Raw genomic sequence first — 24131 nt, forward strand, 5'->3', positions numbered from 1 at the left:
TTTTCGAGGAAATAGGTGTTTAAGATTTACTTCGTAATTTTTAATATAGATATTTTGAGTTTTTATGTATTTTTGCCTTCTTGCGAAGTGAGAACTGATTTAATTGAATGAGAAATGTTCAATCGTCTGTGAAAAACTGTTTCTTTTTTGTTTTGTTTTCTTAATTTCTTTTATACAACGTTGTAGCTTTATTATAGTATTTAAATAGAACATGTGGCAACGATTAGATAATTCTTTTCTATAAATTTTGTGCATTTTGAGTTATAATATGAACGAAATATAATACTGTTAGATGAACCTAGCGCCAGAGTGTCGCTATGGTAAACAAATACAGTGATGCATTTATTCTATTCTGCTCTATGCGCTGTCGGTGAAGTAGATTTAATTCAATTCAATAAGTTTAAATGAAATGCAAGAAAAAATGCATATAATTTAATATTCCGTACAAGGAAGTCATGTGGTGTGCACATCAGATGTTTTATGTTAGATTTAATAATTCCAACTGGTTTTATACTATGAATTTGTGAACAAAGTACTTTTGTTAAAGATTAAATAATTAATCACCTGTGATCCAAGAACCGATTAATCCATTTTACGTGTATTCTTGTGGATAAAATAGTTTTAGATTGCGAATATTTCGGAGGACGACGAACAATTTTCAGGAATGAATAATATTCGTGAACCTAGATTTCATTCTTTTCAATTAATTTGTCTAGGACCCCTCTATATGATTTCAAACTTAAAAATTAAGTATCGTGGTTAATTTTTATCCTGCAGGATTCAAGCTTTCTGTGTTTTAATTTTTATCATTTAACATAAAACGTTATCTAATTATAAATATAGGGACCATGGGGTCGTATGTAAAATAGACTTTGTACAAAACTCATTTTTCTAAATTTTAAATGCGATAATATAATTACTTTGGATATTTAAATGATTTTTGTAATTCGAAGTGTTTGTAATTCTACAGCCAACGGTTGCAAAAATTAAAGCCACATAAAATCTTTTACGGGTATGTTGTATGTATAAGTTACAGACGCAATCTTCTCAACCAACGTTTTGAATGCAACGAAAGAATTTGACTTCTTAGCAAGTTGAAGTAATTGGAGAAAGCTAATCTCCAATTACTTCAATCGAGATTGATTTTCGTAATGTTGCCTCAAAATAGATGATTTTCGTAATGTTGCCTCAAAATAGATGATTTTCGTAATGTTGCATCAAAATAGATGATTTTCGTAATGTTGCCTCAAAATAGATGATTTTCGTAATGTTGCCTCAAAATAGATGATTTTCGTAATGTTGCCTCAAAATAGATGATTTTCGTAATGTTGCATCAAAATAGATGATTTTCGTAATGTTGCCTCAAAATAGATGATTTTCGTAATGTTGCCTCAAAATAGATGATTTTCGTAATGTTGCATCAAAATAGAAACTGTTCTCTCTTTCTCTCCCTCCCCGCAAAAAAGTATAAAGCTTTTCCCCTCCCCCAGTGGCTTGGAATTTAACAAACACGAAACTTCGAGATTTCAGTTTCTCGCTCTGCTTTTCATTAAATCAAGAATGTGTGTGTAAAGAAGCCACAGAACTTAAAGAATTCCAGTACTTAAACATTAGAGAAAAAAATATAATACTTTTTATAAGGAGGAAAATCCACTTAATTGGAAAGCAGCCATGAGAAGGACGTTGTATGTCATCTGGCACTTCCGTGGTTTCATTGCTTTCGTAACGGATCGATCTGTTTGGGTAAATTAAACAGTTGCCTTTTTAGACACGAGTATATCAGATACCATCGCTATCTTCAGAAAGTATTTGGAAAGCAAAAATACCATAAAGAAAGGCTTGAAAATTCGATAGTGATTACCATTTGTATTTTACAAAGAAACTTTTTTAATTATCATTTTGGGCTGATTAATTTTCTCTTCCCACGAATTGGGAGTTAATCGTAGTATGAGAAAGGAAATGGAATTATTAGTAAGAGTATCTATGCAGTTGCAGAATTGTCAAATAATTTTGCATGTTATAGAACTTACCTTTTTCTCTTTTTGTCTGTGAGTAATTTTATACGTTTTGGTGATTTAATTTTAGGCATAACAGGAAACTCAATAATCTAAATAAACACGTAAGGTTAAAACAGTCGATCTAATCATTTACCTCATACTGATAGTAAATATAGGCTTTTAAAAAACATGGAATATTTTGCACCGAGGAGGGATACAACTAACAACACAGCGAAATCATTTCGTATAATTATTTACAATAGCAACAGAACTTAACAAGCAACGACTTGTTAGTTGTTGCAAATATTAATCAATGTAACTTAATAATTTAAGGCCTTGGTGGTAGCTTAAAGCCGCTAAGGTTTACTTCCTCGCAGTTTCGAATTGGCGTCTGGCAGGAAGGAGTTGTTTTACAAGTCCCAGTGAAGCTCAGTCAAAAATCAGTCATCCAGCTCAGAATTCTATTTCGCTTTAAATTTACCTGCTTGTTTAGAGCATATGAAAATAAAGTAGAAAACATTAAAATCGTTTAAAGCCTAATTTCAATAAAAAAAAAAAGAACATTACAATTCGGCTCAGTTTAAATTATTCTGTATTTTTGTTGTCTCTGAGCGAATTCATGTATTTTTACATGTTTTTCCATTTGTAATAAAATGATTTATTTATATATTAAATCATAATGGCTGTAATATTGAATCATCCAATAGTCTGAAAATATGCTAGCATGCTCTGGAGAAATAAAACTTATTATAAAAATTATAAATGAATAGTATTATAAATATATAATATAAGAATTAAATTAATTCTATGAAAATGATGTTTTAGAGGACTATTAAAATCTAAGTTGACTGAGCGTTAAAAGGAGGAAAGCATTTGCTTACACTTGCCCGTTTTAATAATGCTTTCATTGACAGAAAGGGAAATTATTTGTATTATTTTCTTAAGATACTGAAGTAGCTTGTTTTTACCTCTTTTTAGTCTTTGGATTTTTTTTAAGTATTAATGGACACTGTTTCTTCACTGATGCCTTCTGATTCTGTGGAAATACAATGATTTTGTTTGTCCAGTTCCATATCAGGTTTCATTGAGAACAAACTGCGAGGTGGAATCTAGCGGTCAGTTACCACTATTTTTTTGCTTTCTTTCTCTTAAGAGCTTTTCGGATCAAGAGATTTTCAGTGCTCTTATTTCGAAACACACTATACATTCAACTAATGTCCATCCCTTCTTTGGTTTTCAAACCCATACCCAATGGTATACCTTCTAAAATTATCATAGCATTGGGGACAGCATTTAAATGAGACTGAAATGCTGTTTTTTACCACTTTATTTGAACGTTCTGTACTACTCTAACTTTATTAATCGTAGCAAGATACAGAGTGTTAAAAGTTACAATGCAGTTTGATCATTTCGGCGTTTGGAGGATATGAGCAAAGAACCATGACAGTAACAAACTAAAAAAATGTGGTTTTTACGCTTTGAGAGCAAGGGATCTTTCTTTAGCAGTAAGATTAGAAGAAAGTGGAAGCATTTAAATTCCGACAGCTAAAGAAAATGCAGCTAGCGAAGCTAGGGGTTTTGAATGCACAGAGTTCAGATGTAGTCAAGTAAATGGGATGTGTCATGCTTAACTGTGTGGAAAATGCTGCGTAAGTTGTAGAAAATCTTAAGTACAGGATTTTTTAGTTAGTTACATTTCGAGAATGAAACAATTCTTGGAATGCTTATATATCTGTATAAAATAGTTAACCGATTATGTATTCAAATGAATAAGCAAATAAAGAAAGAAGTTTCGTAAAAATAATTTGAAAGTTTAAGAAATTCTCGTGGTATGTCTTTATCTAATGTCTAACATTTTTTTTAAACTCAAAAAGTATGACTCTTGTAGTATAATTTTGAGGGCAAAAAATGTCACGACGCAGTTTAGTAGATAAAGGGAAAGAAAACATGAAAAGTTCTGTGTGAAGACTGTTATAAGAATGTGGTTTGTGAAGTACGGTAAACAACGAAACGATTACGTAAGGAATCAAGCGTTTTGACTTTTAGTTTTCTTAGAATTGCTCTCTTGCTGTTATATTTAATCACCTGCTATATCATCAGCTTAGTTATGATTATTATTTAAGTACTTTAAAAATAATAATTTTTATTTATTGAAAAACAAAAATCCAATCGTAAAAGTACTAATTTAAAAATTTGACCATTTGTTGAAACTTAAAAATAGCATGTGTTTTTTCCCCTTAGCTTTACCCTTTTTTCCCGCAAAAAATACCTAATGTCTCTACAATCGTATGATGCTTGTATTCTTTTATTCTTTTGGGTTGAATGTTAGAGAAAGCATTTTGTTTCAAAATAATAGCAACGGCATTAGCAACCAGCAACATTATATTTTTAATCTTTGCATCACCTGCCTTTTTCGGATATTTTAGAGATTTATTTTTATAAATTTTTCTGTTCTTTTCTGCGTGGGTGTAAATTGAAAAAAAATATATATATATATAAATCGTGAATAAATAAGTAAGTACGATTATAGTTTCCTAAATTTTATACAGGAACTCTTATTTCTTTATAGCTATGTTTTGTGTGTAAAATATTTAGATAAGACCTTAGGCATTTTTTTCTGCTATGAAAGGAGAAAAACAATCGATTGCTCCGGTAGTACAGGAATCATTATCAGACCCATGGTAATTAAATTATGATAGCATTTGTTGTCGTTACAGCACAGTGAATCAGTGTCGTTCTTATATTTTTAGGCATTTTTAGTTCCAGTAAAATTCTTAGCAAAATATTTTTCATGAAAAAATGGCTTCCATTTTAATGATAAAAATGACTATTGCATTTGTTTAAATTCCTGCAGTAACTTAGCTTAAAAGTAAGGCAAGTAAGTGAAATTATAATTTGGATTGCGAAACACGCCTATCTGATTTAGTATTAATAATATTTAGACATAACATTATCTAACAAATGTGAATGATTCCAATTTAAATCATGTCTCTGTTGCTTTCATAAGAATATCATAGGTATAAATTTCTGTTATTTATGTACGAGTATATTTGAAAAGTTTTGATGAAATGCATTAAAATTTCGTTAACTGCATGATATATATATAATTAATCTGAATGTCTTTCCTTTCATTGTTGGAAGCTACAGTAAAACATGAAAAATTTTATAATACATTTTAAAGTGGCAGTTTCTAAGGTTCATAAATTCATAAATATATTTGTGTTTTCTGACCACGATTGCTATCGTATTTACTTGTGTATACTATTTAACTAGCAGTATATGGTCATGTTGTCTTAAAAACTTAACAACCTGATTTTCGATGTTCGTTACGAGCGTCGAAAATGAGGTCATTAAGTTTTTACGAAAGTTCTTTATAACTTCTAAATGATTTCATCCTTCCTGCCGCGGGGCTCACGTAACTCTTATTTACGACAGAGACATACGACAGGTAACTGGCAGAGATGCAAATTTTGATACGATACTGCCATTTTAAAACGTATCTTATTTTTGCTTTTAAGCAAACGTCTTTCCTTGAGGGATCGGATGGAATAATTTCAGTACTTGTCGTCGCTGTTTTATTTTTATTTATGATTCTTAGTTTGAAACGAATTTTTCTAGTATAATTAAATTAGTTTTTAAGGCCTTTAGGTTAAATCATTTTTAGAATTGAATCAGGAAACGCTTTTTTTATTTTTGAATAAAAGGAAATGTATTAACTAAGACTAAGAGTTTGCTTGAATTTTTAATTGAATTTGATTACTGAACTAAAGAGGTCTGATTATATGTGATACCTTTAATGTATTGAGATATTTTTTATTTTGCTATTTTAAACATAGTTATTTTTGAAACGGTTGTGTGATTATCATCTGCCATTCTACGTTTCCTGTTCTCATATGTAAATTCCCTAGGTGTGACAGCCTTGTTTAAAATTACGATGAACAGCTCCCTCTCTTCCAGCCAGAACTAGCATATAATGGTTATAGTTTTGGGAATCATCATATCATGAAATTATATTATTCATTTCTGGTAAAAAATAAGCCATTTTACGAAAAGGTCCAAAGACAACATCCTTTACTTGAGAGTATAGATGAAAAAGATCAGGTATTTTATTGAGATTTTTTAAGTTTAATTTTATATTTCTTTTTTTTATGACGGTAGTTTGAACTTTCAGTAAATTTCTGTACTGATCAAGTTTTATGCAATTCAAAGTACCTTTCTTGTTTATCCTTTGGATTAAATTTACAGAAAGAAACATATTCTTATTTTCGATATTTTTCCATAGCTGTTGGTTTTTGTATTTTCCTCCAAAATAGACAATTTTTGTTTTTATTCATCAAAATGGAAATTTAAAGATCTTATAAAAGAATAGGAGTCATCTCTTTTCTTAATCACATATGTACGGTAGGATTGAGGTTTAGTAATATGAATGGACCAGCTCATTCACTAAGCTGTTAAGATTATCAATATAAACTGGGTAGTTTAGGTTCGTTAGGTTGAGTTTTAAACTTCCAGTATTAAGGGAAGAAACGAACACGAACTGAACTAGCACACGCTGTTAATACGTTGGTAGAATTTTTTTTTTTTTTACTTACAGTGCCGTTGGCATTTCATGAGTACTCCGCATTAGCATTTTCGTGATTGTTGTACCATTTCCTTACACAGTAATTGCAATAAGTAACTTACACAGAGATCAGTGTAACCACTCAAAGAAATCTTTGTCTAAATCATGACGATATTTCCTTTGTGTCCTAAAGGTTAAATTTGCGGTATTTATTTATTTTTCTGCGATGCTAATATGCAGTTTATTAGATTTAAAGTGAATCGGGGATCAGTTCAACAGTTTTGACTAATTTGCCGTATCTATCAGATTATCCTTTTCAATCCCTTCTATCTTTTGACTTAGCGTCGGAGAATACCTTAATTTTTCATCGGAATTTTTACATACTGAAGTTATGAGAAATACGCGCAGTGTTTTGGAGTTTTTGAAAATTTTTGGCTTCAAAATTAAATTGTTCCAGCTTTTTAACTTTTTAAGTCTTCCAAATTTTCTAACAATAGTTGCTAAGTCCAAATTTTAGATTCAACTTTGTCATCTCGAAGTATCTGAGTTTCATCAGTAGCCGAGCAGTTAAAATTGCTGAATATTGATCGTTCTGTACGAATTCGAACAGGTTCGAACTAGGCAAACGAACAGGTTGTGTGGACAGTTTCCGTGCTTTTTCCCTATGTCTAAAGTAAATACGAGCCATTTCTTAGGAAATCCTCCTCAAACGCATCCAAAACCTTTAGGTAGATAAACATTACATGTTTTGCCATATCCAGGTAATCCAACTGAAGTGTCTGTATGTGATTCATAATAAACTCAACCCATCAAAAAAGCGAACACAGGTGCAGAAACTGAGAAGTCACTCCTGGACAGCTGGCGCTACTATTTGCTGATATACACTCATGTCCAAAATTATCTTTACATACACAAAAATGATGATATTCAATGAAATATCGAATCAATGTGATCCGTATTTGCAGGAAATGTGTGAAAACCAAGCCTAATTAGCATTATCCAATCAAAAGTAATCAAACGGTTTGTGATATGCAAATCTAGGCGTTACGTCATCGAAGGGTGAATCAAGCGCTTTGCGCAAACTGAATATTTGAGTGAATTTCTGCAACATAGCGTTTGATTTCAGTGTGTAGGGACTCAAAGCGCTTTGTTATGGCTTCGAAGTATCATTTGGAAGAATCTGTAAAGTGGCGAATTATCGGCCGTTTAGAAGCTGGGCAGTCAATCATGGAAACAGCCCCATGTCTGAATATTTCAAGACAAGCAGTCTCTAAGCTATGGAAACAGTTTCAAAATGATGGAAGTGTTGTAAGGAGGCCTGGACAAGGTCGGAAACGAATGACAACTGCTTCTGAAGATCGGTATCTGGCATTAACTGCCCGTCGTAACAGAAAGGCTACTGCTCGCCAGTTAAGTTCAGAGCTTGCAGCCGCCACTGGAACTGTTGCATCACGGCAAACAATATATAGAAGGCTTAATGAAAAAGGCCTTTATGCCAGAAAGCCAAGAGTATGTGTTTTACTGTCTTCACAGAAAAAGAGGGATCGCTTTAATTGGTGTAAAGAACATCAAAACTGGACTGAACATCAATGGTCCCATGTTCTCTTTACTGATGAATCGCGGTTTAGTTTAACTGGTGATTCTAAACGTGTTTACATCTGGAGGGAGTCAGGAACACGAAATGATCCCTCGAACATTGTGGAACGTGACCGTTTCGGTAGTGGAGGTGTGATGGTATGGGCTGGAATAATGATCGATGGACGTACGCCCCTACACGTGTTCAGCAGCGGATCTGTGACAGGCCAGATATATCGAGATGAGGTCTTAGATCCTTATGTAAGACTTTTCAGGGGTGCATATGGACCTGACTTTTTATTTATGGATGATAATGTCCGTCCACATCGAGCAAACCTCGTTGATGAATTCCTTGAAAGTGAAGACATTAAGCGAATACCTTGGCCACCAAACTCTCCTGACCTTAACCCGATAGAGAACTTATGGGACTGCCTTGGAAGAGCAATTGCACGTATACATCCTCCTCCTAGAGATGTAAATGCTCTGAAGACGGCATTGCTGAAAGAGTGGAGATTAATTCCCCAAACTGTGGTTAACAACGTTATTTCCAGCCTTAAAACACGTTGTGATATGTGTGTACAAGTCAGGGGAGATCATATTCCATATTAAATTCGTAAGACTTAATTCTTTCTCTGAATCATTCCTTTTTTTCTTAACTCTCTTTGTCACACTTTATTACCATTTTTATTGTTTCATGCTACATTTTTATATCATATGAGGTGATCTTCAATTTTTTCTTTTGCATTTATGTATCATCATGTTATGTATGATTCCACGAAAATTCATTAAATTATAAGTCATAGTCTCTGAGAAATCCGTGAATTTATGCATGTAAACATAATTTTTAACATGAGTGTATTTAGCACACGCAGCGATACCGCGTATAGTCCAGCCATCGAAGGTTCCAAAGGGTGTTTCCAGAAAAAATTATAAAAGTTTTTTCTTTCCCGGTTATATATGTTTTTCTGGGATGATGAATACGGATTTTAGGTTTGCCACCTCACCAGACGCCGACTTCTCAGCGAAAATCGAAAAAAACTCAAACTTTTGGCATTTTTAAATTTCCCATATAACTCGAAAATTAAGCAGTTTTCTAAGATGACTACAAATCTAACAAAGCTAATATTGGTACAAAGTATGTTCTACCTGCGTACGTTTTCGTAATAGATTGAATGCACACAGAACCGATTCTATCTTGATAAAATTTATTTTACCAAAAGAAAAACTTCACAATTCTCGAATTTTTCACAAAAGTACTTGTACAAATCTTCTGAGTATTATAGAGAAAAATTAGTAGTTACCACTTCAAAATGCTAAGAACGTTAAAGTTTAACTGGTCTGCTGAGAAATTTCAGTACCTTCGATTTATCGGAATTAGTGAAAGGCATACACAGTTACAGAGAGCAAAATATTATTTTGTCTTGAGACATCGAAATGTCGTTCCTGGTAGTTTCCTATTTGAAAATTGGCCCACCAGCGGCCGAGCGGTAAAGTCGCTGAACACTGGTAGTTCGGTCCGAGGTTCGAATCCCGCGAACGGGCTGGCTGCATGGGTATTTTCGTGGTTTTTCCCGTGTGTAACGTGTATACGAGCCAGTTTCCCTTAGAAAGTCCTCCACGAAAGGCATCCCTCCCCTTTGGCAGATAGCCCTAGTGTGCTTTGCCGTAATTAAATACACCACACCACACCACACCTATTTGAAAATTCCATTAAGTCTGTTACATTAGTTTAATATTGCCGTCTTCCAACTGGTCTTTCCTGACTTCGTCACTCCATGGTTCTCGGTCAGATTATATTGAAGTTGTAACTTGACGACCGGATTAACCAGCTTGTTTTTTTGCTTCGAACTGGAAATAATATCGGCAGTTTTTGGTCAGCGATTCTATGTCACTTCCAAAAAGAGATCCTTTTCGATGACGAAGAATGATATCATATTTCTGAGGTTCCTGTATCTGGTCCCTCGATGTGATGGTTATTTGGCCTTCGGGATTCTTAAAATTTAAGAGCCAGATCAACGATGAATGATTTGAAGTAACTAGTTAGATACTTGCTTCAGTATGCTGCAATACGTTCTTGATCGTTCATTTCTTGGGATAAAATAGCACTGATACTCATTACTTGCGTCTATATAAAAAATAAACAGTTTTTCGAGCTGAGGTTACGTCGGGATTGTCGAGGATGCTAAAACCTCTTTCAGTTTGTAAAATTGCATCCTCCCATTCTTTTGTTCGCAAGAACGTTTTTTCTGTCAGTTTGTGAAGAGGTTTTGCGATAGATGAAAGGCCCTAATGTTGATACAAAGCTCCAGGAAGCTCCTCAGCTAATGGACATCTGGAATTTTTCACAAAAGGACTCTTATAGCTCTTCTCAGTGTGACAGAGTACAGTCAGTAGTGATGACTTCAAACTATTAAGAACGTTAAACACAAGATAGTATAAAAAATGATCAAATGGCGTAAGGTCGCACAATGAGCTGTAAATACTTTCAATAATTTGAATTATATTAAACTTATATAGTTCCCCGTCCTCTGAGAAATTTTTACTGCGTTCGATTTCTCGAAATACTTGGAAAGCATACACAATTACAGTTGCATATATATCGGACCCTTTACGGTTGCATAGGTAGAGGATCAAAATGTCGCCAAATGGTCGCCAGGTTCGGTGATTTTCCGCGAAATCTGGCGACAGAAGTTATTTGCCAAAACGATCGCCAGCATAGCGCTATCTCGTTAAATGCGCGGAATTGCCGTCTGTCTTAATGTAAATGGAATTACCCCTATAATCCTATTTTGCTTTCGAAGCTTCGCTTTTCTGAGGCTTTCTTGTTACATTATACAAGAGGTACTACAATTTGCATGTAATTTCACTAAAATTATTTACCTATATACAAAATTCGAAACAATATCAATGTATTTTATTTTTATTGTCTTTTATGTAATAAATATATTTAAGTTGTAACAGAATTTTTCTAAAAGATAATTTATAGTCTGCTAATTTTAACTCTAAAAGCAGTAAGACTGTAAAAAATTACTTAAATTAACTATTTGTTGAGAAGATTACACGATGGAATTCAATTCAGAGTATTAGTAGCAACATATCCGCAGCAAAATATTAGTCTGCAAAGTGTTTAATATTAAAATTATCATGAATACAGAATTCCTTTGAAAACAATTAACTGTTCGCAAATTCAGATGCGTAACTTCACCTTACTTAACTGTTTTTGAATAATGTCACGTGATTACCCCATTTAAAAAGTCATTGATGTTTATTTAATAACTGTGCAACTACGACTCAAGCCCTAGAGTGTGGCCTTGATCGTGACTGGAAACGTAAATTCTGGCATTGAGGTCAAGAGCGCATCTTTCCTCGGACGAGGTTACTGAAACCCAAGTTTTTCTTTCTCCAGCGAGGCTTGAGGGTTAAGAATGAATGCCAAATAGAAAGACTTATGCAAAAAATTATTAATTTATTTCTTTTCATTACTAAAGGGGTTTCTCAGAACTATGTATGAGTTTCTGAAATCATAACTTTCTTTGAAGGTTTATAATTTTCGTAACGCTGGTGATATCACAGATGTCGTTTAACGAGCGAAATTGAGAACACTTTGCTAATAGGTTCAAGGATTTTTAGTGGCTTTCATCATTCGAAAACAAGATTCAGAAGTACGAAAACCAAGGTTCTGAGGCATCTAAATGTGAAAGCTTATCTAAAGTTAGCCTATGAAAGCTTTTCTTGCAAGTCAATGATATACGTGTGTTGCATTTCGGTTTTCCTCTAATGTGTTCGGATTTCTCTAATGTTTTCGCTAAATTAATGTAACCTGATTTTCTTTTACTTAACAAGATTTTCTGTTACTATTGCGATTTAACTGCCCAACAAAGTGCTGAAGTTCATCTTATTTAGAGCTTCGATGCGCCTTTGCTGAAATTATGATTGCAGTAAAATTGTAATTGATCAAATTATAATTGCTGAAATTAGGATTGATCAAATTATGATTGCTGAAATTAGGTTTGATCAAAACTTAAGATGTAATGAAGCCACGCGTTAAATTTAAACCCTGATTATAACAAGATTTTGCGTGTCTTAAAATAGATAGTAATAACGCAGTGAAAGACTGAATCCATTCTTAGTCCACGTACTTGTTCTTGTAATATCAAAGAATTGACAACCAGGCTTTCCCTCAACATCATAAATTATTAGCTAGCTAATTTTGTGGCAATAATGTTATAGTGTAGGTTCACGGCACCAAAAATGTTATGGTGTTTTGAATTTTTTCTTCTAATTTTCCTAAGTTACCAAAAGGTACCCTACAAATTGACCATAACACCAGAATACTCTTACCACAGAAAAATACTAGTAACAATAAAGTTGAAAATTTTGCGTTGTGTTTATTCCGGATTAACCCTAAAATCCATTTGAGTAAAGACTGGTAAAAATCATGAGCACACAAAATAAATTAACCATTGATTGATCTAGAAAAAAAAATTTATTTATTTAACTCTTATTGCAATTTATATATATATATATATATATATATATATATATTATCCATTACTTGGAAAATCAAAATATATTCAACAAATTTAGTACTATTGTTTTACAAATCAAACTATTACTGAGTAATTATTTCCTTAACATTAGTCTTTAGAATCTCTATTATAGTTACTTTTGCAATCAAGTAAACATACCAAAAATAAACTATAAATTATTGAACAGTATCCTCCCCGGGGAGAAAAAAAAATATAAATTTTAACAAGTTACACCTTCCACTTCACACAGAATAATCAATACAGAAGAAATATTATTGCACTCAATACCATCCAACAAAAACAAAATAGTTGTTGCACATAATAATTTTCATTTTTTTTACATTTGTTTATTAAAGTAGTGTTTAACCGGATAAATGTTAAGTAATTACGCTATTACGATCCTACCAAAAAGTTAATTTCTGAGAGTAGCAGAGAGGCTCAAACAAAGATATTACAAATCAATCCTCACCAAGCAGGCACTCCAAGGTTGAATTACATAATTACAAGAAGAACTTATTTTTCCTTTACAATTAAGTTAAGTTACAATAATAAAAAAAATTAAATCCTTCATCAATTTAAAACTATACTTAATCGACACACACAAAAAAAATGATTTCTATAGAGTTAGGTTAACTTGATCTACTACAAAAAAAAAATTTAATGCTCAACACATCAATTAATTCAATCATTTAACTGGAGAATTCATTATTCTTTATCTAACCGGGAAAGAAAACATAAAAAATAAATAAATAAATAAATAAACTTATCTGAGGTAAGCAGTTGCTGAGTAGCAGGCAAAATCTAACCATATGAAACAAAATTGTCTCTTGAAGTTCAGGAGTAAAGCCGGCAGCAAGTAGCAGGAAAAGAGAGTTATATGGAGGTTATCACGGGAGCCGAGGAGGTTTTCTATTTGATACAGGATGAACAAGGAAGATTCCATCTTTTAAGAAATTTGAAATACAGTCCAGGACTTGGAGACGACAGCTGTCAGCAAGGAGAAAATTTCAGCTCAGGAATCAGTCGGTGGAAAAGGCGAGTCCGACTTCTAAGTTCAAAGAAGAAGCGGGTGTTCGAGGTAGCCAGAAACAATTGAAGCATTTCTATGGTAGAGAACTAGTTAGAGACATCTTTCTAAACGACGATTTTCATCATTAAATTTCTTGAGAACCTTAATGTAAACGCATACACCCAAAAAATAATGTAGTAACGAAGAATTAGGTGGAGACAAAGATACCCGTAAACCAGGGCCCGCGCTCAAAGCGCGGAGGCACGAGGCCCGTAACATTATCGGTTAAGAAAATGATTTTCTCGGCAGAATCTGCTGCCGTTGCTCGCAGCCCAGAAAGGAATTCAAAAGAAAGCAGAAGACGTGTCAAAAGAGTGCTCGTCCCCCAAAACAACCCGTTAAAAGGGAGGACGCTGGACTCCCAAGTTGGCACAACCCACTCTTCGCCAAAAGTTAAAATAGTTGCAACAACAGCATTCCCTCATGTTATCAAACTCGCCAAATCCACTACTTTGAAACCTCAACGGAAATTCTATGTCGCCAAATACACACCACCTGTGGAAGGGGGAATTAGGAATTTCAACAACCCTGCAAGGGGTCCCAACGAAAGAACGCTGAAACTCGCAAAAGTGACTTTTCAACCGGAAAGAGGGCATTTCATCCCCCTTTAACTAAATCACAAGCAACGAAGAAAAATCTACTAATTAAAGCTCATAACTGAAATGCAATTAAAGTTAGAAAAACGAAAGTTATGTCAAATTAAAGAGTTAATTTTTCTGCAACTAATGATATTAAATACTAAGAAATCAAATTAATTTTTGACATGAAAAACTGAGTTTATTACGTGAAAAAAATCACCTATCCATTGTTTGCGTGTACAAGATTGACGACGCAGTTCGCGTAAACTCGGAAAGCCAAAATATATTACACTAGAATTAATAAGCCAAAAAAGAATATAACCAAACTTGTGTAGCTCAAATTTTGAATAATTACAAATTAAATTTTTGATTTTTATGAATCACTTAATTAAATTAAATTCGCTACACAACAATAAGATGTTCGATAACACGTCGTGTTTTAATCTTTATGTTTATTACTCATGTCAGTTTACCATTTTAAATAATTTTCTTTATCAGAAAAATACCCAAAAAACTAAACATCTGTTGATTAGGCCCTCTCTGTTTCATTCTCAGTCTCTCTTCAGATTCTAGAAAAAAATACTCCACTTAATTTTAAATTTTAAGATCAAACGCAAATTTAGAAGTAAACCTAGAAATAAACCAGGGTTTACTAAACATACAGTAAAAATATTATAACAGAAAAATCTGCAGTGTCTTACCTAAAAAAATAATAATAAATCGCACTGAATTATCGGCAAACAACAAACACTGTCTTTCAGCGGCATGGTAAAATTAACCCACTTGAAATGTTGTGGAAGGAAAGAGGAAAACGGGAGACGACTTTGCTTATGTAAAGTAATATTTCGTTACCTGGTGCTGCACAGAGACTGCGCATTGCACAGAGACTGCGCGTAAAGATGCGCAGTCTCTGTGCAGAAAGAAAGGAAGAAGGCTGAACAGCACTTTATTTGAAGTTTTTGATTCTAAGTAAAACCGTTATTCATTGCAAAGCGGGATATTTAAAAACATTTATAAGCATTTTGCTGTGCGATATTAGTTAAACAATAATACCTCTTTTTTCATAATTTTAACTTTATAGGCATGCGCTTCATGCGCTGCCCTAAGATGACCCGCCCTCAGTTAACTTTGAATCTGAATAAACTAGTTTCGCTACTTAATACTGCAAGATATTTGATAATGGAATGCTTAAGAAGGATCAAGGCATTCTGGGAGTGAATAGACTTTCCTTAGAGCGTTGCAGTATTTGCAGGAAGATGATTGTTTTAAATTGTTGCATCAGTTTATTAAAAAAGAAGTGCAATGAGCTCTGTCAATATTCCTAAGATGACCACCTCTAAATATAACCAATATTTCTCAGAAATAAGTAAACCAAGTTCTTAGTAATCATAAAAATGTTCTATGATGACCTTTCTTTAAGCCCGAACTGAAAACATAAAATATATAATAAGGCTACTATTACAAAATATAATTTCGCTATTAAACGTTAAATCATTTTATGTACAACTTAAGTCAAAGAGTTCCAGACAGTGTCGACTCGTAATGAGCACTGTGGAACTGCAGCACTCTCCTATTTCCACTTATTATAACTTTTAATATTGAATATAGTGTGCCTTTTAGTCTTTAATGCTTTCTTTATACTTTTACAATACATAATCCTTAAGCTTAATGTCAGCCCCCCGTTTGTGAAAAAGGTACTTTGTTTGGAACTGCGCGCTTCACAGTTCCAGCGGTATGGGTATTAGGTTGTTCTGCGCACGGGCACACAGAAAGCAGCACGCCGAGCCAGGAAGAGAGAAAGCACTGTCGCTCTTGCAGTGCCGAAATTCTTGGCGTATTGTTGGGAACGTGATTTCTTTTTACTCCGCGCGTGTTGTATTTCCCCACAAAGTGGAACTTCATCATACGGACCATAGACAGAGTTCATAAAAATTTGCAACCTTTAAAAAATTGCCTTACTGAAATTCAATCAACATCAAATGCAAATCAAACTATTGCAAAAGCGACAGGAGTTTTAAAATATCTAAATGATGATAATTTCTAGTTTTGGTTAGAGCTTTTTTATCAGATTATGCCTCATGTTGAAATAATGTACAACTAAATGCAATCCAGAGAAATTAGTTTGTTTAAAGTTAAATTTCAAAATTGCTATTTTAGAATTGAGAAACTCAAAGTACTGTGATAATTTTTCAAAGACACTGATGGCAGAAGCTAAGGAAATATGTGATTTTATACTATGTATTGTTATAATGCACAGGTATTTTTCTCCACTAAATACTTAGCAGCTGCTAACTTGTTTAACAAGAAATGCTTCGCTATTTTAGGAATGAACATTCTACAGAAGAAATAGTACTGACCACTAAAGCATATCCAATGATTGACAAAGAAAAGCTTGAAACTGAACTAAAAGTATTATATTGCAGGTCTGATATTCATGAATATTGCAAATTAATTGAGCTACTGGAATTTATCTTCGAAAATAATCTAGATGATGTTCTTACTGAAATTACGAAACTGATAAAAATTCTCTTGCGAGTTCCCATGACTACATCAGAGGCAGAACGCTGCTTTTCAACATTGACAAGAATGAAAACTTTTCAAAGAAACACTAGGAATTCGGAAAGACTGAATGCGCTTGCATTGCTTTCAATGAAAAGAAAAATTTCTTGGTTGTCATCCAGAGATCAAGGAGAAAATTATTGATCTTTTCTCGCAAATTAAAACAAGAAGAATGGATTTCATTTTTAAATAAATAGCTATAGATTGAACTGTAACAGTTTAGGTTAAAGTAATTAAGAAATGTTTGATTTTTTTCTCGTAACCTTTCATAATAAATTTTCTTTTTATACATGTTTGTTTCCTTTTACGCAATTTTAAAACAAAGGTAAATTTTTTTTAGAACAGCACCCCCACTAATTTTAGCTACGAGCCGCCACTGGTTCCAGATCTTATTGTAACAGCAAAACAGTGTTTTCGGGCTTTTTAGTGTAATGGCAAAACTACTGATATGAAAAACAAAAAACTAATTGTTCAATTCAGCCTAATGTAATTTATAGTGTAGGCTCGGTTCAGATTATGAAACTTTCACGAAAGCATCCCTTTCCTTAGGCCCTAAAGTGATTTGCCATAACTAAACATATAACAGATAGCCCTAGAGTGCTTTGCCATAACTAAATACACCAAAACAAATTATGAAACTCCTATCTTTAAATGAGTCAATGAATTCCTAAAAGTGTTTATTCTAATTTTCATATTTCCTGTGGGAATATGAAAATTAGAATAAACACTGAAAATTAGAATAAAAACTGGTATTGTATAGCATATGAATGTTCCAGTGGCACTAAAGCAATTATTTCCGTATTTGATGTTGCTGCAATCGATTACGTGTATTTCGAAGTTGATAATATACTGTATCTGAACTTTTATCTTAAATGAATATTTTTATAATTTTTATAGCGTTATATTATATATATATATATATATATATATATATGTGTGTGTGTGTGTGTGTGTGTGTGTATGTAAATACGTATACAATGTACGTATTATATGTATAATGAAAGCCATGCCATAAACTTTTGGGTAAACATAGAGTTGTTTTTTTTTTTTTCCGTTCTCTGAAATTTATTAACGTGTAAAAGATGACTTACGCCCGGAGAAAAAATACTGTTGTATCTCATTGTAAAATTTATGAGCAGTTCTGACGTATCTATAATTTTTATATCTTTGAATTCTTAATTTTCAACTAAGTTTCCAGTTACCCAAGGTAACATCGGTTCATATTATTTTGAAATAACGGAATTTTAGCTGTATCTTGTATTGTATACATAATACAGATGGAATACAATCCAAAAGTAAAATATTGGAGTCAAAAACTCTTTAAAAACAAAGTGTGACTCTAATTCAGCAATTTTATTTTCGACTACACTTTTAGAATATAAATTAATATTTTAACGTTGTTGGAAAAACTGTATTACAAAGAATGAACAGCATGTATGCTGAAGTGCACTTTTCACCATTCCAGCAAGAGCTGAATAGATTTTGCTGTGAATTTCACGCCAAAAACGAAACACATGTAGAGTTTATATTTATTTTAACTAACATTTATTTTAAGCTATCTTTCCTGTCAAGCCTTTACTTTCCCCTAGAATTGCCAATGCCAGAGTATGTAAATCGTAGTAGAACGCGCAAAGTATTCAAATTTTAGCAGAAGTAATTGACTTCAAATAGAAGGGAAGCGAGATTTTAAGTGTGCTTCTTGAATCACGAGCGTGAAGGTTGCGTGGTAGAAAGTTTAAGAACCGCGCGTTTGAGCCTGTGTGCCTATTCGACAGTTCGTTGAATCTTTCAAATTCTCAATCAGAAAGTTTGCTGAATCTCAGCTGTATCTTAGAACGCGGTTAAGATAGTTACAATTATAGAGCCTCGTAGATAGTGACTTCGTTAGTTATGCATCTTGACATTTATTTTTAGTTGTACTTTTCTATTTTGGTTTAACCGCCGGGTCGGCGTAGTTTGTGAGCGTCAAGTGATCGCAACTGTAATTTCTAAAGTGAAATAAAAAGGGAGTTAAACCCTTCTTAAGAGTCTGTGTAATTTCCAGGTCATAGCAGTTACTACTACTATTGCTGACAAGTTGGGGCCTCTCAACATCACACACATAAAGTTCGTTTCAAGTAATTAATGTGTCTAGGGGATCTAGAACTTATGTCCTGGGAAGTGTAAAATCAATTCTAAGAGAGAATGAAGAAAGGCCATTGTCTAAGGTAGGGACCATTGTCTTATCAAGAAAGTATTCCACATATTAAGAAAAACTGCAGGAGATGGATTCAAAGCAGTTGGACTGCAGTGTGGAAGAGCGGCATGGTGTCTTCACTTCGCATCTTTAGTTTTATTTTTATTTTACTGCAGTTACATCACAGTGCACCTGCTACTCATATTACTATGTTAGTTCAATTCTTTGTTATCATTTACACGCGCATGCAAAAAAACGTTTACACGCTCAGGCTTCTGTCAATGCTGTGTATTCAGCATAAAACTTCAAAGGTGAAGCAGCTGGAGGAAAAGACGGTTATTTTTATTTATGGTACATTAAATAGCGAAAAACGTTTTCCATGCTTTAACGTAGCAAATATAAGCAGTACTTAATATTGTTAGAGAAATATCAAGTTTTATTTATATTCTAATTTAAATATTGTTCGAATTGCTTGTATGCAATTCATCCCTTAAAAGTTTCCTCGAAGTCATTTTAATATTTGTGTATTTAGCTACATAATAAACTTCTTTAATTTTCCATGAATTTATGCATTGAAGTATCGAAACTTGTTTTGTTCTTCTTTTGAATGATTAATGTAAATACACAATCATGTCCACTAATAATCATGCAACTAGGTCTGATTTTGAAATTTAGTGTTATCCTCCACTTAGCCGTCTTTTGTTGTTTTTCTGGGTGGGGCGCATTAGCGGTCTCTGAGGGTAGTGATTGGTTATCTTAAAACAAATGTCACTATTTTATTTCCAATTTTTAGATACGCCGGACTCAATGTTATTTTTAAACGTGAAATTGTGATAAATGTATTAAATTGTTTATCATCAAAAAGAAAGAAATTTATAGCGCAGATTTCATTGCTTTGAAAATCATAATAAATGCAAATGATAAAGAAATAAAAATGATAGTTATTCCTGATGAAAAATATTGTATTTAAAGAAAAACTGAACTAAGACAGTGCAATAATTATTTGACTCAATGCCATTATAGGAAAAAAAGCACAAATTAAAATAAAATTAGTAATGAAAAACATACGCTTGAATTATTGGAGGAAACTAAGCTTATTTATTCGCCTGTCTCCATCTATCTACACACGCTGAAACACGTTTCCTATTCTTTACTGTCTTTACTTACGCATTCTGTTATGCAACCGTTATATCATCATTCTGCTGACTTAACGTGTTAAAAATATTCCCTGTTTTCGACGGGTTTGCCAAGCTACATTTTATTTTTGTAAGCAGCACGGGAAGAAGTAGAGTATGCTCTGAGGTACGTAGAATACTATCCTAAAATGTGCTGTTTCAGGAAAGTGTAAAAAATGTTCACAGTCAAAATTGTAAAAATATATTTTACTTGTTAATATATTTTCCTCTGAATTTGGTCTGATTATTTTATATACGCATAACAGGAAACTTTCCGGTTTTTCATCGCATATCCCGGTCTCCTGGCAGATCACGGTGTATCTCGCATTTTTTAATTCTTACATTTGCTAAGGTTATATTTACAGATATTAATGAAATTTATTCAGGTAACGAAATTAAAATTGCGCAAATTCGTTTTCCTCCCTTAGTGATTTTCAGTATAATGTTTCTTACTAAATTTTATTTAATCTGAATTATCTTAATCTACTTAATGGAGAAAAGATAGAGCTATGAATAAATACTCTTCCTATACTGCATAGTATCACGTACAATTTCGAAGAAGATTTTCCATTTAAATATTCCTTCTGCATATTACTTTGGTCCGAATAGCCCTTATGTATGCTACAGTTATGGTCTTGGGAAAGATAGTAATGGAGTTGTCTACATTTTTGTATTTCATTATAATGGCCTATTTTCAATTAGCGCTTGTTTTGTAAAACTTACAAACTTACAAATTACAGTGTGTATGTTTTCAGTTGTCAAGGTTGATTTTAAGTGCAGTAAGTCTTTTATAATAAAAGCAGCGGATGCAGTAGGACTTACATACTAGCGTGGAAAAAAGAAAATCATACCTCTTTCGTTACGAAGAAGGGGTTTAATTAAAATTACTTTGTTGTTGTTTATTACTGTAATTTTTAAAATGAAATTAAGAACAAATGTCAGGAAAAACTGATAGTTATACCAATCTGTATATAAAGATCCAAAAATTTAAAAATGATTTTTATTTACAGTGAATTGGAATATTTATGAAAACTCTTCTTTCAAGGCTACTTTGTTATTATTATTATTTAAAAATATGAATCAAGGAAGGGGTATTGCAAAATTGATACTGTCTGTTATAAAATTACGTTAATTATGCAGATCTAATAACTGTACCATCAAATACAACTGAGAATCTGCATTTACTTACATTTAGAATGCTGCAGAGATGAAGCAACGAGCACATCATCTACATCTTCGATAAGATTCAAGGTCAATTTGAAGTCCCGTTTCTGGACCATGTTTCATGAATTTATCTGCATATATATCGCTTTATCTTATTCTTTGAAATATGCGATTCTTATTTCCTCTTCAGTATTTTGTGAGTTTGTTTATTTTTTCTGGCTGCGTGAAGGTTAGCTTTGTATGCAGCATCATTCATTTGCTTGCTTTCATGAGATGAAGATCATGTGTGTGTATGTAGCAAACGCGTTTGAATTTTACAAATATGTTATGTGAAGCATTTTGAAAAATTCTATAGAGCTTGTACGTTGTCGTGTTGAATTATTATTACACGAATGTAATAGTGTGTGCTAATTGCTAAACCATTTTGTGTATTGCTTTGGATGTAATTGAGACTATGGCTTTCGCATGAAATGCATAGGTAAGTTCGACTACTATTTTTCAATTTGCATAATGGGGCATTGCATTAAACTTTATCAGTTTTTTGTGCAGTTTCAAATCTTCTTGAAAATTTTGCTCCACAGTATCAATGTGCGTTAAACATATGCCCTGCAACGTAGATTAAACTCAATTGTATGAACGTTTATTTCTACCTGTGCCGTCGTTTTCGCACTTCCTTTTAATACATTGACGATGCAAAAATAATAATCGTAGGTAGATAGGTTAAGTGCAGAAGCCACTCAATATTTGCCACAAGTGACTGGGCAGTGACCTCATACACTGCTTGTAATCATACACAACATATCCATATGGCCGACATTCTTTCAACAAACAGATGACAACATATTCATATAGCATTCAGTGTCATAAATTAGTTATAAGAAATGCCGTTCATGGTAATCACAATGGTTCGTTGTAATTAACTCAAGCTGCAATGTTCTTGGTCTCTACCACATAGGAAATCCATAATTTTTGCAATTTTATTTCTGGTATGTTTGTTTATTATTACAAGTCTTAGAAAAGTTAAAAGTTTCCGCTGTAAGCTGTTTTTTTTTCGATATAATGAAGTTGTACATGATATGAAAAATATAGTGAAAAATCACATAAACAAAACTCTGTGGATAATTTATATTATTTTCATATAACTACATGGGAAAGGTGTTGTTGTGTCTAGTGATGAATCATGGTTTTTTTTTTTTTTTTGGCAGTATTATGGAATTTTTGGTAATTGGTTGTATGCTGTTGTTTCTCTGTCGGTGGTATCTCATCATTGTTGCCATACATGTTTAGCAATTCGTAATTTTGGTTTTATGTGTGAAACTGGCCATGGAATATAAAGTTTTGTAGCAGATAAACTTTGGCCTTCTTTTTTGCCTAACTGATCAGCCTACTCATTGCCTTTGTGTCCAGTATTAGCGTTTATCAATATTCTGCAAAATGTTACCCTAGACTTTAGAAGATTTATGTCGAATTTCTTGAGTAAGTATGATTTATTGCTTGTATTAGCGATGGCGTGCATTGCAAGATAAACAGTCAGCATGGATCTACGCATTTGAGAAATACTTCGTTATGCTTTGCTCGAATACTTGAAGACTTGCGTAGATTTCTTATTGAAAAACATTGTTTTCTTTGTCAGGTTTGATGTTTAAAATCTTGTGATTCAGATTGTTTTAACATATTTTAATTGCACATAATTTTCCATTGTTGATGCTAGAACCATCAGTGTATATTTTGGGGAAAACATTTTGACATTTATTGTATTTTATACGGAATGTAAAGTTATTTTTACTAACTAGATGCGACATTTATTGTATTTTATACGGAATGTAAAGTTATTTTTACTAACTAGATGCCTTATATAAGGGTGTACTGGCCAGGAATAGGAATTAGCAGTTATTATTTCATTATTAAATTTACAATTTTGTTCAGTTGTTAGGATTGAAGTTTTTTGTATATTCTTGATCTGCAGTTATGAATAATGGAATACTGTTTGTTATTTGGTACTTTGCAGCGTTAGAAGTTGTTCAGTATCCTTTGGAATATTTAGGAGGAAAGGTTTTTCTTTGTACAAGCTGTAGTTGGTTTTGTTTTCTTATTGTCATTGAGTGAGCCCAAGTTGCTGCACTACCACACAATACTATTTTTTCTATAACTGTACTGTAGATTAATTTTGGTATTTGGAGATTTTCCATCCAATGCCTTGGATTTTTCTTAGATTGTTCGCAATGTTCAAAGTTGTCTTTTTGAATTGTTGAAGATATTCTTTGGAATTTAGTTTATTGTCAATAATAATTTACAGATATTTGATATACTTCAATATTTTAATTCTGTTGTTGTTTGCATGGCATTTTAGTAATCTTGTTATTTTTTGGGACGACTCATGAAAAATAATACCTTGTGATTTTTCTTGTGATATTGTGAGTTTCTAAATTTTACAGAGATCATTAAATTTTTGTAAATTGACGTTGTTTTCCAAAATTAATCTTAAATGTCCATTAATTATAAACGATGTATCATCTGTACAATACATTTGTATGAAAAGGCGATTAATATTGAATTTTGTTAAGTGTGAGATTCCAAAAATCCGCACTAAGAGAAAAACCCTGTGGACATCTCCCTTTTCATATTATGCCTGTAATTTTATTATTTGCAGGAATAATTTTTTTTCCATTGGAGAAGTAGCTTTGAAATATTTCAAATATGTTCGTAGGATATTTAATTTGAATGTGGTCAGTAACTACGTCCACCTTC

At 32.8% G+C, this 24131-nt stretch overlaps 1 protein-coding gene across 7 annotated transcripts in view; it reads left to right on the top strand.

The window, feature by feature from the left end:
* LOC118190443 (uncharacterized) overlaps positions 1 to 24131 on the top strand; it is a 495778-nt gene that overhangs the window by 347020 nt on the left and 124627 nt on the right. The window contains exon 1 of one of the 7 annotated variants that reach the window (XM_035361150.2): positions 21660 to 21861. The exons of the other annotated variants lie outside the window; for them this stretch is intronic. The gene's annotated coding sequence lies outside the window, so the exon portion shown is untranslated. Of the gene's footprint in view, positions 1 to 21659; positions 21862 to 24131 lie in introns of those variants that run through there. 7 annotated transcript variants of the gene reach the window in all.

This window comes from Stegodyphus dumicola, chromosome 2 (genome assembly GCF_044657685.1).
Source record: "Stegodyphus dumicola isolate Sdum_Otavi_A_Nest chromosome 2, ASM4465768v1".
Lineage (NCBI taxonomy): Eukaryota > Metazoa > Arthropoda > Arachnida > Araneae > Eresidae > Stegodyphus > Stegodyphus dumicola.